Consider the following 12357-nt stretch of genomic DNA (forward strand, 5'->3'; position numbering starts at 1 on the left):
GCACTTGACTAGTATCTGTGGAAAATTCACACTTCTGCCTAGGGACAGGACAGAGGCAGCTGATGCTTCAGCGTAGCTTAGTGGAGACAAATCACAAAAGAGAAGCTGCAATTAAATATAGGATTTTCTGTGCCTCTATCCTCTTTTTCACCATTGCTACTGCTGAGAAAATCACTTTATTCATTTTAGGCATTGCAGTATCAAGTATTTTGAGAGACTAGATTTGGGCTCATTTTGGTTGGGTTTAGGTCCACACTTAGATCAAAACTGAACACACACAATGGAATAAAAGCTGAAATGGTCCCTGGGAATAAGGCAAACTGCAGGGGGTAACATTCACCTTTAGCCAAGGAGCCACGAGCCCATATTACAGCTACCAGCCCTCAAACGCGTGCCATCAGTGATGCAGGGCCCTGCTTCAGCCCAGCGAGGATGGTATTGCTCAAGCCTTTCCTCTGGGAATATGTCAACAGGCACATTTAAAACTCAGCTTCTGCAAGCTATCAGCCACTGGCCCTCATGCCAGGAAAACACAGAGGCACTAATGGAAACAGTACACAACCAGGGAGCAGAGCTGCACGGGGTTAGATCAAACTATGCCCATATTTCATAGGATTGCTCCTGCCCCACCATTGCTTTAGTATAATTTTCCACCATGCACAGACCCAACGGAAGGATGTTGTGATGGAGCCAGAAACAGAACAGCCCTGTAAATAAGGCCAGCTCTGAAACCTGCCAAGCAATCCTAAGATATAACAGACAGTACTACTGCAGGACTCATTCCCTACGGGACATGGACAGAAAATATCCAAAAATAATGGATTCAAAGCCCTCTTCTTTCTCAGAGCTTGTCTCTTTTTGTGCATCCTGGGTCAGCTGAATATTTATAGAAGAGACTGGAGGTCAGACTGCTTCACTCACTGCCCCAGCCCCCTTGCCCAGCTTTTGCACAGCCAAGTCGCCAGCTGGCGGGTAGCACCTCTCCCTGCTGCGCCGGGAGCGTAGCCTCCTCTGAGCACCAGCTGGCTCCCAGGGACACCGGCGGGGACAGACCCACTGTAAACCAAGTTGCTCCAACCTCCTGGGTAACTGACATTAGAATGGGCCCTCACACTGTGACATTTAATGCAGAACTTTATTTTGCACCGGGTAAAACTTGTAATTTAGGTTCTTTTCTTTACCCCCATCTTTCTTCTGTTCCCAACAGTTTCACAGCTCAAAGTCCCCCTCGATGTGATTACCCACCAAGCCATACAGGACAGAATGCCACATACAAATCTGCTTAAACCCTGCAACTTCATCAATAGATGTCTGCGAGAAATTAACTTCAAGAAATGAAAGAGCCAAGTTCTTAGGGCCAGCCGGTTTGCTCCACCAGCTCCATTGAGCAGATGAGAAAAAGCACCTAATTAGCCAAATTTATTAATATGCTGCTTTTTTTTTCTTCAAAGAGGATACAGCTACATTATAGAGGTGAAACATGACTTTTGATGATCAAGCAAGCAGTGATTAAATAAGGTTAATCCTCATTTTATATGCTAATAGGATATTTATAATCTCAACTGCATATCCAATTTAGCTATTTTATTTTCTGTTGTTAAGAAAGTATTTCTTATTAGTGAAAGAGAATACCCCTACGTTCACTGCAGATGCTATTTTAATTGGGCTCAAGTGCATTGTGTGTAATTAGTCCACTTCTCTAATATTTCATCTATAATTACACCCTGAACAATGTGCTTAAATTTCAGAAGGGCTGCCAGTTTAAATTCTTTTTTAAATAAAACTGCTAATTAATTGGTGACCCTTCCCACAGACAAATGATTCACATTGTAGCCTAGCCCCAGAGCTCTCAAAGGATTGTCTTTTCAGAAGTTTGAACACCTTGTTTTGACATATACCTCTGATCTGAGAATCATAAAGGCACCCATGCCAACCACCTAGTTTTACCAGGACTGCCACTCCAAACTTCCTCCCAAGGCACGGCAGCATGGGCACGGCTTTAGTAGCAATTTTTGACAATGCTGGCTATAGAGAATGACCAAAGAAAATAACTGGATGTCGTTAATCCCATTCACCTCATAAATTGTCTCAATAAGTTAAGAGAAGACAGTGATGCAGGCGAATAGGGGAGGGTTCCCATTTATCCACTACCGTGGCCCAGATCTGTAGTGGAGCAAAATAGAAAGAAATAACCCCAAACATGGTGAAGTGAATATGCTGTGATCCTATCAACAGGACTGAAATGTCAGCTCTGAAATACGTCTTGTGCAAATGTCAGGACAAGGTACTGCTCGGAGCTGGTGATCAAACTGAGCTCTCTCAGAGGAAGGCCACAGTGTAAGATACTGCATGGGGTAAATATTTCCCACTGTAAAATACCTGCATTCATTCCACTGGCTGCACACTGTGCTACCAAGCCTGGTGTATTTTATGGAAGATCAGAGGATACAGCACTAGGGCACAAGAGTGGTCCTCAAAGCAGAACCTCCTAAGCCCTTTTGCCCTTTTCCTTCCTCTAAATGGCAGCAAACTACTGGGTAACAAACATACCTGTGCATATTTAGATATATAGATATAGATGATATAGATATAATCATACTGAGCATGGAGGATCTTCATCTCATACTTCTCAGACAACCATTTTGTAAACACCACTTTGCAGCTTTGCTCAGACTTCCCTGCTGGCAGGGCAGCTCCACCTCAAGTCAGCCAGATCCAGCTCAGGACAAGTGCAACAACCTTGTTGGTTTCCTGTCCCACTGGTGTCCCAGCAAGCTGCCACCACTGGCCAAGTCCCCTCTTGGTTAGTCCACTGTGGGACTTGCAGTCAAAGGGGTCTTGTTATTCCCACTGTCCAAGGATTTGTGATAACCACATTGAGAGTCCCAGAAGAAAGAGGGGACACACACGATGAATCTTCCTAGTTTTGCTTTCTTAAAAACACCCTCAGTTCAGGGAGAAAGTAAATCTTTTAATCACATGGGATACCCTTGCCCAAGAGGACATAAACCTCCCTCATTCCTCATGGTTCCCATCCCAGACTGGGCAGGGGAATAGGTTACTAAGTTGGCAGGATAGTCAGGGTAAGGGCAGTGGTCTTTACTCTTCCAAAAGCCTTTCAGCATGAGGATGAAGGTTGTGGACCAGCAAGTGTCCAGCAGAAGACAGGGGTGAGGAAGAGACAAAGTCACACCCCTGGAGATGGAGAATGAGATGCCCTTTGGGGGCACATTGCAGGGCTATTACCATGCCCTCTTCCCAAAGCACCCCTTTAAAGAGCTACCACTTTGGTTTCAGGCTTTTCTTCTCCCTAGGGAATGTGAAATGCTAGGTGCTATTTAAGGAAGGGTGACATCTTCTTCCCTCCCCACCCCCCAAAACCCAAAAGCCTGACCTATTCCCATCTGCTGGGGAGAGCCAAATCGCTACCAATCTGCCTCTGATGTGAACTAGCTCTTTCTACCCAGAAGTTTATTTTTCAAAACAAGTGGGCCTGCAAAACAGTGTTTATTTAAAACACAGTATGAATGCCAGTAAACCAACATGCTCAGGGAATAGCACCCGGAGGTCTCCCGCTTAGTGTTTGAGAGCTATTAAGTAAATCAGGGGAAAATTCCCCAGGAAATGATGGGGTTAGGCCTGATGGGCATCTCTGTGTGATTAAATGCAACTTAATGAGGTCACGGGTAACAGATTTGGGTGCAGAAGTGTTTAAACAGCATGCAAAAAAAAAAAAAAAACAAACAAGAAGCCTTCATAGCACACAGGGGATGGGAATTGAGGCTGGTTGTGGTGTGTCTAAAACCACATGGAAAAAAGGGTAGCCTTCTAGCACACACAAGCTTTTCACAGCCTTCCTTAATGACTTATGCCATTGAGCAAACATTGCAGAGCTCTCAGCTACGAATGATCTGGCCAGTGTCATGAGTCAAGGATGGCCAGCATCACTTTGATTTCTTAGGGGCTAGAGAGGAGGATTTAGGTCACAACGCTTGATTTCCACCCCACCTCCCCAACATCTCTAATAGAAAATGGTTGTCTTGATCGAAGAGCTAAATTCTGCTGTCATTCTGCAGGACTGCAGGATAATTTCATTGACTTCATCTGAGCACCTGGTTTTGCTGATACATCTGTCAAGGACAGGAGAAGATTCTCAGTGTCTCACAGTCCCTGGAGCATTTGTTCAAGTAACCCTTCAACATTCACAAAAGAGGGTCTTCTTACACAACCCATGGTTGAATCCCTAGGGAAAGAGGCCCCTGGCTGACATCCCACTAGCAATGGGGCATCTTTGTGGAAAGATATAACAAAATTTTTGGTTTTTTCAGCCATAAGGCTAAAAAAGATTTTTTGTCCATTGTTGACCTGGAGCAAGTGACTCTTCCTTTCAAAATGATAAATGTATACCTACAGGTTTTCATGTGTGGTAAACCATGATGCAATATATTCTCCCAGCTGGCCACACCTCCTCTTCTCTGTTTAGCATACCAGTTCACCTGATAGAGTGACTTGCATTCACATGTGAACAATGAAGATTTTACCAGTTAACTATTAAAAAACCCCAAAAAAACCCAAAACCCAACAAAACCTAGAACCCATATTAGGTGGAAAGGCCAAAGGGAAATTATTGCTCATTTAGACAGCAGCATAAATTTTCTTCCTATTTTTAACCTAGCTTTTAATTTAATAAATTTTATGACCCTTATATTAAGTACATATGTTTTACAAGACATTGTGTCCCTTGAGTCACCCTGAATTTACTCTATTATAGCACAGTTAAATGGATGAATACTGTGTTTCTGATTTCAGCTTACCCCTTATTTGATCCTTATATAGTCAATAAACCTTCCTAGAAGCATGAAGCAACTGAATCAAGCAGGGTGCCAAAGCTGTGTTTGGGGACTCTGTTAGTCTTTAAAAAGGAATTAGTAAATTGCTATTCTCTTATTCAGATCCTGCTACACCACTGCCAGGTTTCCCATGCTGTTTACAAGGAATAAATGGTGATACTGATAAGACTCTTGAATTTATATATTACCAATTTAATTTTCATATGATAATTTAAAAGGAAGGTCAAGTTCTCCTTTGCCTCCTAGCCACTTCCAAACCTCCTAGCCCCTTAAACCCAACTATTTTTTTTCTACTTCTCTCTGGAAATTTGGAAGAGCAAGAAGAATTTAAATCAGCCCTGTACACATCATGGATTATTCACATACAAATGCAGTTTTGGGAGGAAGATGGGAGATCTTTCAGAAGCCTTTGAACAAAATCCAACTCTGCTTTCCTTCCACCTAAATTGTTGTGTATAGGCTATTAGGTGACAGCAGAATAATGCAAAAAAAAAAGTAATGCCAGCTGCAAATCAAGGATGAACAAATTGGAAGATGAATCTAATTACCTGGAGTAGATCCCTTTACAAAACTAAGATGTTTTGATACTCAGTGCCTGCAAAAAATAAGCATGTACAGAGATTAATCTTGTTTGGGTGCATTTACACTGTTTATTTAAGTAATACATGAGGGCAGCTTTTCACAACAGGTTTGCAATGGTGACAAAACACAAAGATTATAAAGGGATAGTTGATATTTGCTGAACAGTGGGAAGCATGAGTTATTGATTGGCTTTGTATCAACCTAGAGTTTCTTTTTAATACAATAAAATTATTTTAGAAGGGTGTTTTATAAATCGGGCGGTTCTTATTTGATTTGAGTACTGACTCTTAGTGACTTGCCAAAGTTCAGTAAATATGCAGAGTATAGTATATGCACTTTATCTTTGTGTATTAGCTATGACATAAACACAGAGGGGAAAAGTCAAATTTTATACATCAGAAAATGGGTTAGTTGCCAGACATTCTAATGTCGTGTATTTAATTTCACTGATGTATGTTAAAACGGGAAACCAAATTCAATGAGCTGTTTGTTTCTTTCTACAAACATGCTTACATCAATGACCTCTGAGGACATGACCCCAAAATGTAACTAGATGTTTAAAAGAATCTCGAAGATCTATATAAGACATTAACATTTGTGTCAGAGGGTAGTATACAATCGTGTATATACTCAGCTGTCTATATGTCGACTGCTATGTTTTTATTGCTACAGGAAACCAGCCAAAGTCCCAAACAGGAAAATTATCAGCTCCTTTTTATTCTTGGCATGGTCCTGTTTAAGACTAAAGACATGACCTTAAGTTAGAACATATTTTAGCCCTATTCAGTAACCATTTTGTCACCTTCTGTGTGGGGTTTTAAATGCTGTCCTGTCTTGGGGAGCACAAGGCTCCGAAAATGGTTAGGCGCAGTACATGGATGTGTGCAGCCCTGAGTGTGAGGATTCAAGAAGACTCCTAAAAAAAAGAAAAAATTACCATTTTAGTGGGCATGAAGAACTCCTGGTCACCTCTCCAGGGACAAACTGATGTCAAGTTCTGCTGTCTGTCAGGATTAAGGGCCTGTTTGCTTTCTCACTAACATGTGGTTTGAGATCAAAGCAACTCAAATCTCCTTCGTTCTTTACAAAGCATCTCAAATTGCTGAGTAAAATTCCTTAATCCTCCCATCTTAATCTGAAAACATCAACGCCACATGGTAACACTGAGGTCTCTTTTTGTCTGTTATGGAGCACCATTGACATCACTGTTTGATTTGGAGCTAACTTTTCCTGGAGCCACCCCTTTTCCTGGAGCCATCAGAGGGAAACCTCAGGTGCTTTGTTCTCAGAGCAGTTGTAATTGCTCTTTCCTAAAGTTTCCACTATCAGAAAGAAACTAATTACAAAGCAAGAAAAGAATAAACTGGCATAGTTTCTCATCTCCATAAACATGTGTGGTAAAATGTAACATGAGCTTTTCCATCATGAGAACCATGAGGAAGGATGCAGCAGCTGCTTGCCTGAGTGGTCCAGAGGTTGGGCTAGGAGAAACAATCTTCAACACCCTCATCAGTACAAGCAAGCAAACTTAGTCTAGAAAGCAAGAAAGCAAAACACCTGATATGAAGAAGGTTGAGAAGTTGTAACGTGGCACAATAAAGTCTAAACACCAGATGATTTTATCTCGGTGCTTATGCGTAGTCATCATTCTGACATAAAACTCAGCTGTCATCCCAAGCAGTATTTTCCTGAAGTCATTTATCCAATAACAACAAAAATCAACTCCTAATTTCAGCTAGAAAAAGTATAGAAATCACTATGTTCTCACTCTGCATTCCTCCTACTATTACTACCGCTCTCCTACCACTTTTGTCCTGTGTTAGTTTTACTTTCCCTGCCCCAGCTTCAGACAGTGGTACAAACCTACTTTGACCTATATTTGCTAAAAATTATTTTGTATCTCATTCGCCTCCATTTCTGACTTCAGCAATGTGCGTGCCTTGGTTCAAGCTTTGCTTCCCCCTCTAATCAGGGCCAGGTCAGCCCCAGAGTCAGGACTTTTATCCTAAAAGCCATAAGGGCTCCATAAGGAGCAGCAAGAAACTCCCTGTGAGAAAACTTCTAACATGTTTTGTTCCTCCCATCATCAAGTAAGACACCGAGAGCAGCTTCAGAAAGTCTGGCCATGAAAAATAACTCCAGGTTTATAATCAGCAATAGTCAGCTGGAACACATAACTCACTGCTGAGCTGTTTATGCACAGCTGGAGCAGGCTGGTGTGGAACAGAGTGTGCAGGGCAGGTGGGCACAAGGATGCGCAGCATTCAGTTCTCTATACCCTGCTGGTTGGCTGCAGAAGGGATCATCAGGGTTACACCCTTCAAGATGCCAAGGCCAAAGGCTGAAATATATCAAAACCAGCACTATCTGGGCTATAGTGTTTAGGAAAACAACAGGTAGAACTTCACAGCCCCATGCTGCAAAGCTTTGTCATGTAAAAGGTTTTCTAAGCATAAGAGATGGCTCTTGAGACTGGAGATCCTGAAGCTGCAGAATATTTTCTTCATCTATCACATCTGTAAAAAATATTTCTTAAACTATCTCAAGAGGCTTCCAGCTATTTGCTGGATACAGAAAGCTGAAAAAATGGATACCTATATCCAGAAAGGATGCTAGAAAGTTCCCTACAGTTCTCTTGGTAAGGATAAAGCTTTGAGAATCTGATTTATTGAATTAAATTATAGCAGTGAGTTTGCAAACAGACAAAGATTCCAGGACAGGCTTTTCCACAGAAAACTCACAAATGGGGAGTTACAGAGTAACAACATCTCTGAGACTACCCTGAACAAATAAAGCTTTTAAGGTTAAAAAGCAAGGAGCAAGGTGCATCTGCACAGATGGAGCTCAGGGACTGGAACGGATGGGAGCCAGCAGAGCCTGCAGAGGACTGAAGATCCTTTAGTACAGACAGGGATGACTGATCTCACACAGAGTGAGCACAGGTCAAAGCCTTGGAAAAAAAAACAGATTATTAGGAAACAGAATCCTTCAGAAATTTTTCCACATTATTCCTGCAGGCAGTGAGACCGCACGTTTGAACAATGAGCTGACGGCAGGACTTTAATCAAACCATTCCCACAGAAATGCTCAGACACTTGAAACACAACTCATTGGCCAAAATTCCTCCACACAAAGGTGACAAATGAGCCTTGAAAGACATGCCCACAAAGCAGACATTTCTCAGCTGATGACGAACAGGCAGCCGTCACTGCTGCATGCTGCTCTTATCCCGAGTGGTAATAGCTACTGGCCTCAAGAACTAGTTAGCTCTCATTTATATCACTGGAAAGCAGTGTCTCCACTGAAGTCAATATAGTTTCACTGGGCTAAGTGTGATCAAATTAGTCTTGATGTCCACAGACCTGAGTGTATTGCTAGCCTTAGGGCAGGGGAGCAAGAACAAAGGGCTCATATATTGGTATCTGTGTTTGGTCTGTAAAGGATTGCTCTCTCCTGCCCACCACATCTTTCAGCAATGGGCTATGTGGAGTCATACAATTAAAAAGTCATTTGTGTTCAAGATTCCCACATCTCTGACGTATGCCTTGTCACAGCACAGGAGTTTAGCTCTAGTTCAGAGAGATTCGAGCACCATGAAAAGCTGGCTGCCAGCAAAAATCATTCTGAGAGGAAACAGAAGAGGAACAAAGAAAGAGACATACACAGAGCAACCTGGAGATGCTACAGGACTCCACCAGAGCTGACTCTGGGTACAAGCAAAGCAGGCAGCTGCCCAAAACCTCAGGGAGACGAAGGAATAAGAGCATTTTCCTTGATGTCCTTCTTCCTGCACAGCAGCAGATCCTGACTGATGGCCCTATTGGTGGCAACTGGAATCAGGAGTATGAAGAGTCAACCTTCAAGGCCACCTCCAGAATTCATGCTGGCAATCACAAGCATCAAAGGTTTGTCTGCAGTGTTCCAACATGAAGTCTAAAACATCCCAGGTTGTGCTGGTGATGGAGGCAGAGCCTTGAGAAGCTGCTGGTGATCCTGAAAGGGGACAACCACCCCTCACAGGGGCCTTGGCACACAATCCTGGAAAAAGCTCACCTGCCACTGGAGCAGGATGGTTACCCATTTTTATTTTCCCACATTCTGCCTTGTGCATGGTAATCACCACACCATCCCCACCAGCTCTGGAACAAAGCACACAGGTGAACTTGCAGCTAGAAACACACACACGTACAAACATGCTCCCCTTTTGTCAGCCATAGTATTTTACAGCCCATGGGGGAGTAATAAGCCTGGGCTCTATATCTGCTTCATGGTATAGCATAACTTTCAATCATGTTAATTAAATTAATATGGGCCATGCTAATGAAAACCACAAAATACTATTTTGGTGTCTATGAGCACATACATTTTGATAATATCAACTTGTCATTCTGATGTTCCTTTCTACACCAAATACCAGCAATGTAAATATCTAACAACACTTTCATCATAACAAAGGAAATTCTTCATCAGCACCAGACTGAACGCAGACAGACTTGTGTAAGCAGCAAGCACCAGAAATATCCAGACATACGAGGGCTCACCAAGTGTTCAACAAACGCTCCTCCTATCTAATCTTTTAATCTACTTTTGAGGTATATTTTTGGCTTGTATTTTGTTTTAGGTTAGGGGGGTTTTTTATTATTATTATTCTTTCTCTGCATGATTAGCCATCCAGGAAATGTTTAAATTACAAAATCATAAGGTTTAAAAGATTTATAGATCAAATTATATTAACCTAATGCAATAGGCCAGCCGTACGGAAATTAGAAGTCTTTATATTTTATTTTGGTTATTAAATTGCTCCCTTTATACTGTTTAGTTTGTTTGTAACAGCAAGGTTTTGCTGTCTGATGTTAAAACTCACAGTGTAAACCAAGCAAAAATAAATGACTTAGTCCTTGGTTCAAAGAAATAATAGGTTACTAGCATAATTAATTTTATGTTTAATTACTGCAGAATGAAACAATTCAACAATATCCAATCAATCCTCAGAATGACAGAACAGAAGGTCAGCAGTTGCTAAGTCAATTGTTTTGAAAGAGAAATTTATGTCAGGTTCTCTTTTATGTGCTAGAGAATGAAATTGGATAAAAGTGGTCAAGCAAATGTTAATTAATTGTATAAATGTAATCCTGTTGTCATGCAAAAATCACAGAGACTCCAGGCACAGCGTACAAAGCACTGGATATGCATCAGTCAAGAACATCTAGAAATTACATCTTTGACTTAAAACAATAATAATGGAAGAAAGGAGAGCAAGCAGGAATGTTTGAAAGCCAGACTAGTTTTCAAACTGGCATTCAGAAGCACATTTGTACAAGCTGACTGGTTCAGCCCAGTGGCTACAGAGTCAGGTCCACACCATCATGAAATCTGACCCTGCTTCACTCCTTGGGAGCAAATCTGACAGGTGGCTGCTTTTGCCCTCCCTGTCTTTCCTCAGATTAGGAAGTTAACTGGGTTCAAAATTTCCAACTCCTATGATTATTTTTTCACCCAAGCCTCCAGGTATTCAGTGAGGTGTTATTTTCCTCTGACACTAGCCTTTAGTTACATGACTACACATTCCCATCCTGTCTCAAAATACCTGCTCCTGCCTCCACACTCCCAGGAAAGTTTGGTGTTTTAAGAGGCCTCACCTGCAGTTTCCAACAGTTTCCATCATTTCCCAAGGTTGTTGATCAGGTGTTTCCAAGACCAAAATTGTCTAGTAGGCTCAGCATTCCTCTGGCCTAAAGTTTCATTCTTTTCTTCACTACTCTTCTGTTCAAGCCTTGCTCTTGTCACCAGCGCCCACTGTCTATCACAAGCTGCCTCTTTCTTTAAAAACGTCTTGTGAAAAATCTTTAACCAGTCTATTCTATTATTTTATGCTCTCACAATCACCTTCAACTGGAGGTTGATGAGGAGAGACCTGGTGGCCCAATCACCAGTGTCATAACTGGACCTGGCAATGAGGTCCATGAAAATTTACTGTGTTGGCTCTGAAGTCTTGTTGAGGCAAGGATAAACACTGGGCACTCCTTACCTCTGCTGTTGCTGCTCTAATGGTACGATCCCAGCCTTTTGAAAAGTAGGGCAACAGAAGCATTAGAAATTGTTGATCTAATTATCACCATCCCAGCCTCTTTTAATCCATTTTTGTACAAAATCCAGCTGAGTAATTGATTGCATGCAGAGCACAGACACACCAGGATCTCTGACTGCAGAAGACTTCCTTCAGCCAAGGATAAGTTACCTCTGCCAGCCCGGAAATGGCTGTCCTTTATCATTGAGTGGGAAAATTGAGATGCAATTTTGCATGTAAACCAAACCAAGCTGTGTTATGAACCAGTTTTGTCACCTGTAGCAGGCTGCGACCCCAGGGAATGCTTGACCAGCCTTGAGCTCTCCAGAACACAAAACACATTCTAATGTCCAAGCCATGCATTATGAAGATGAACCTTGAAGCAGCTCTGCCATACTTTAGGACCTTCTCTCTGATCCACTTAGCTGGTACCAAAAAGGGGGCAGAGAAAATTAAAATGACCACTTTGTTCCACGGCTCAAGCCATTCCATGATGGGAAACCAGGCAGATAGGGAAGGAGGAGTGAATGACGAACTCCACAGCATCACACCGGCATTCCTAAGACTCATACAGGGTTTAGCTCTTATTTTTCCATGGCACATGCCAAAACATTTGCAGTTTAAGCAAATATACAGCTGTATACTTGTTTTAAATGTATATATTATAGGAGGATCTAAAAGATGGCAACAAGTAGGAAGAGTACACCATCCAAGAGCCCTGGCATGGACCCTTGTGATGTTACTATGGTTATGCGTGGTAAACAACACCATGGAAAAAGTTACTGAGCTTGAGCAGGGACTGATTTTTAAGTCTTAGTTGGGCATCCAGTTAAAACTTGAGACACAAATGTTTTAATG

The sequence above is a fragment of the Molothrus ater genome, chromosome 3 (assembly GCF_012460135.2).
Source record: "Molothrus ater isolate BHLD 08-10-18 breed brown headed cowbird chromosome 3, BPBGC_Mater_1.1, whole genome shotgun sequence".
Classification (NCBI taxonomy): domain Eukaryota; kingdom Metazoa; phylum Chordata; class Aves; order Passeriformes; family Icteridae; genus Molothrus; species Molothrus ater.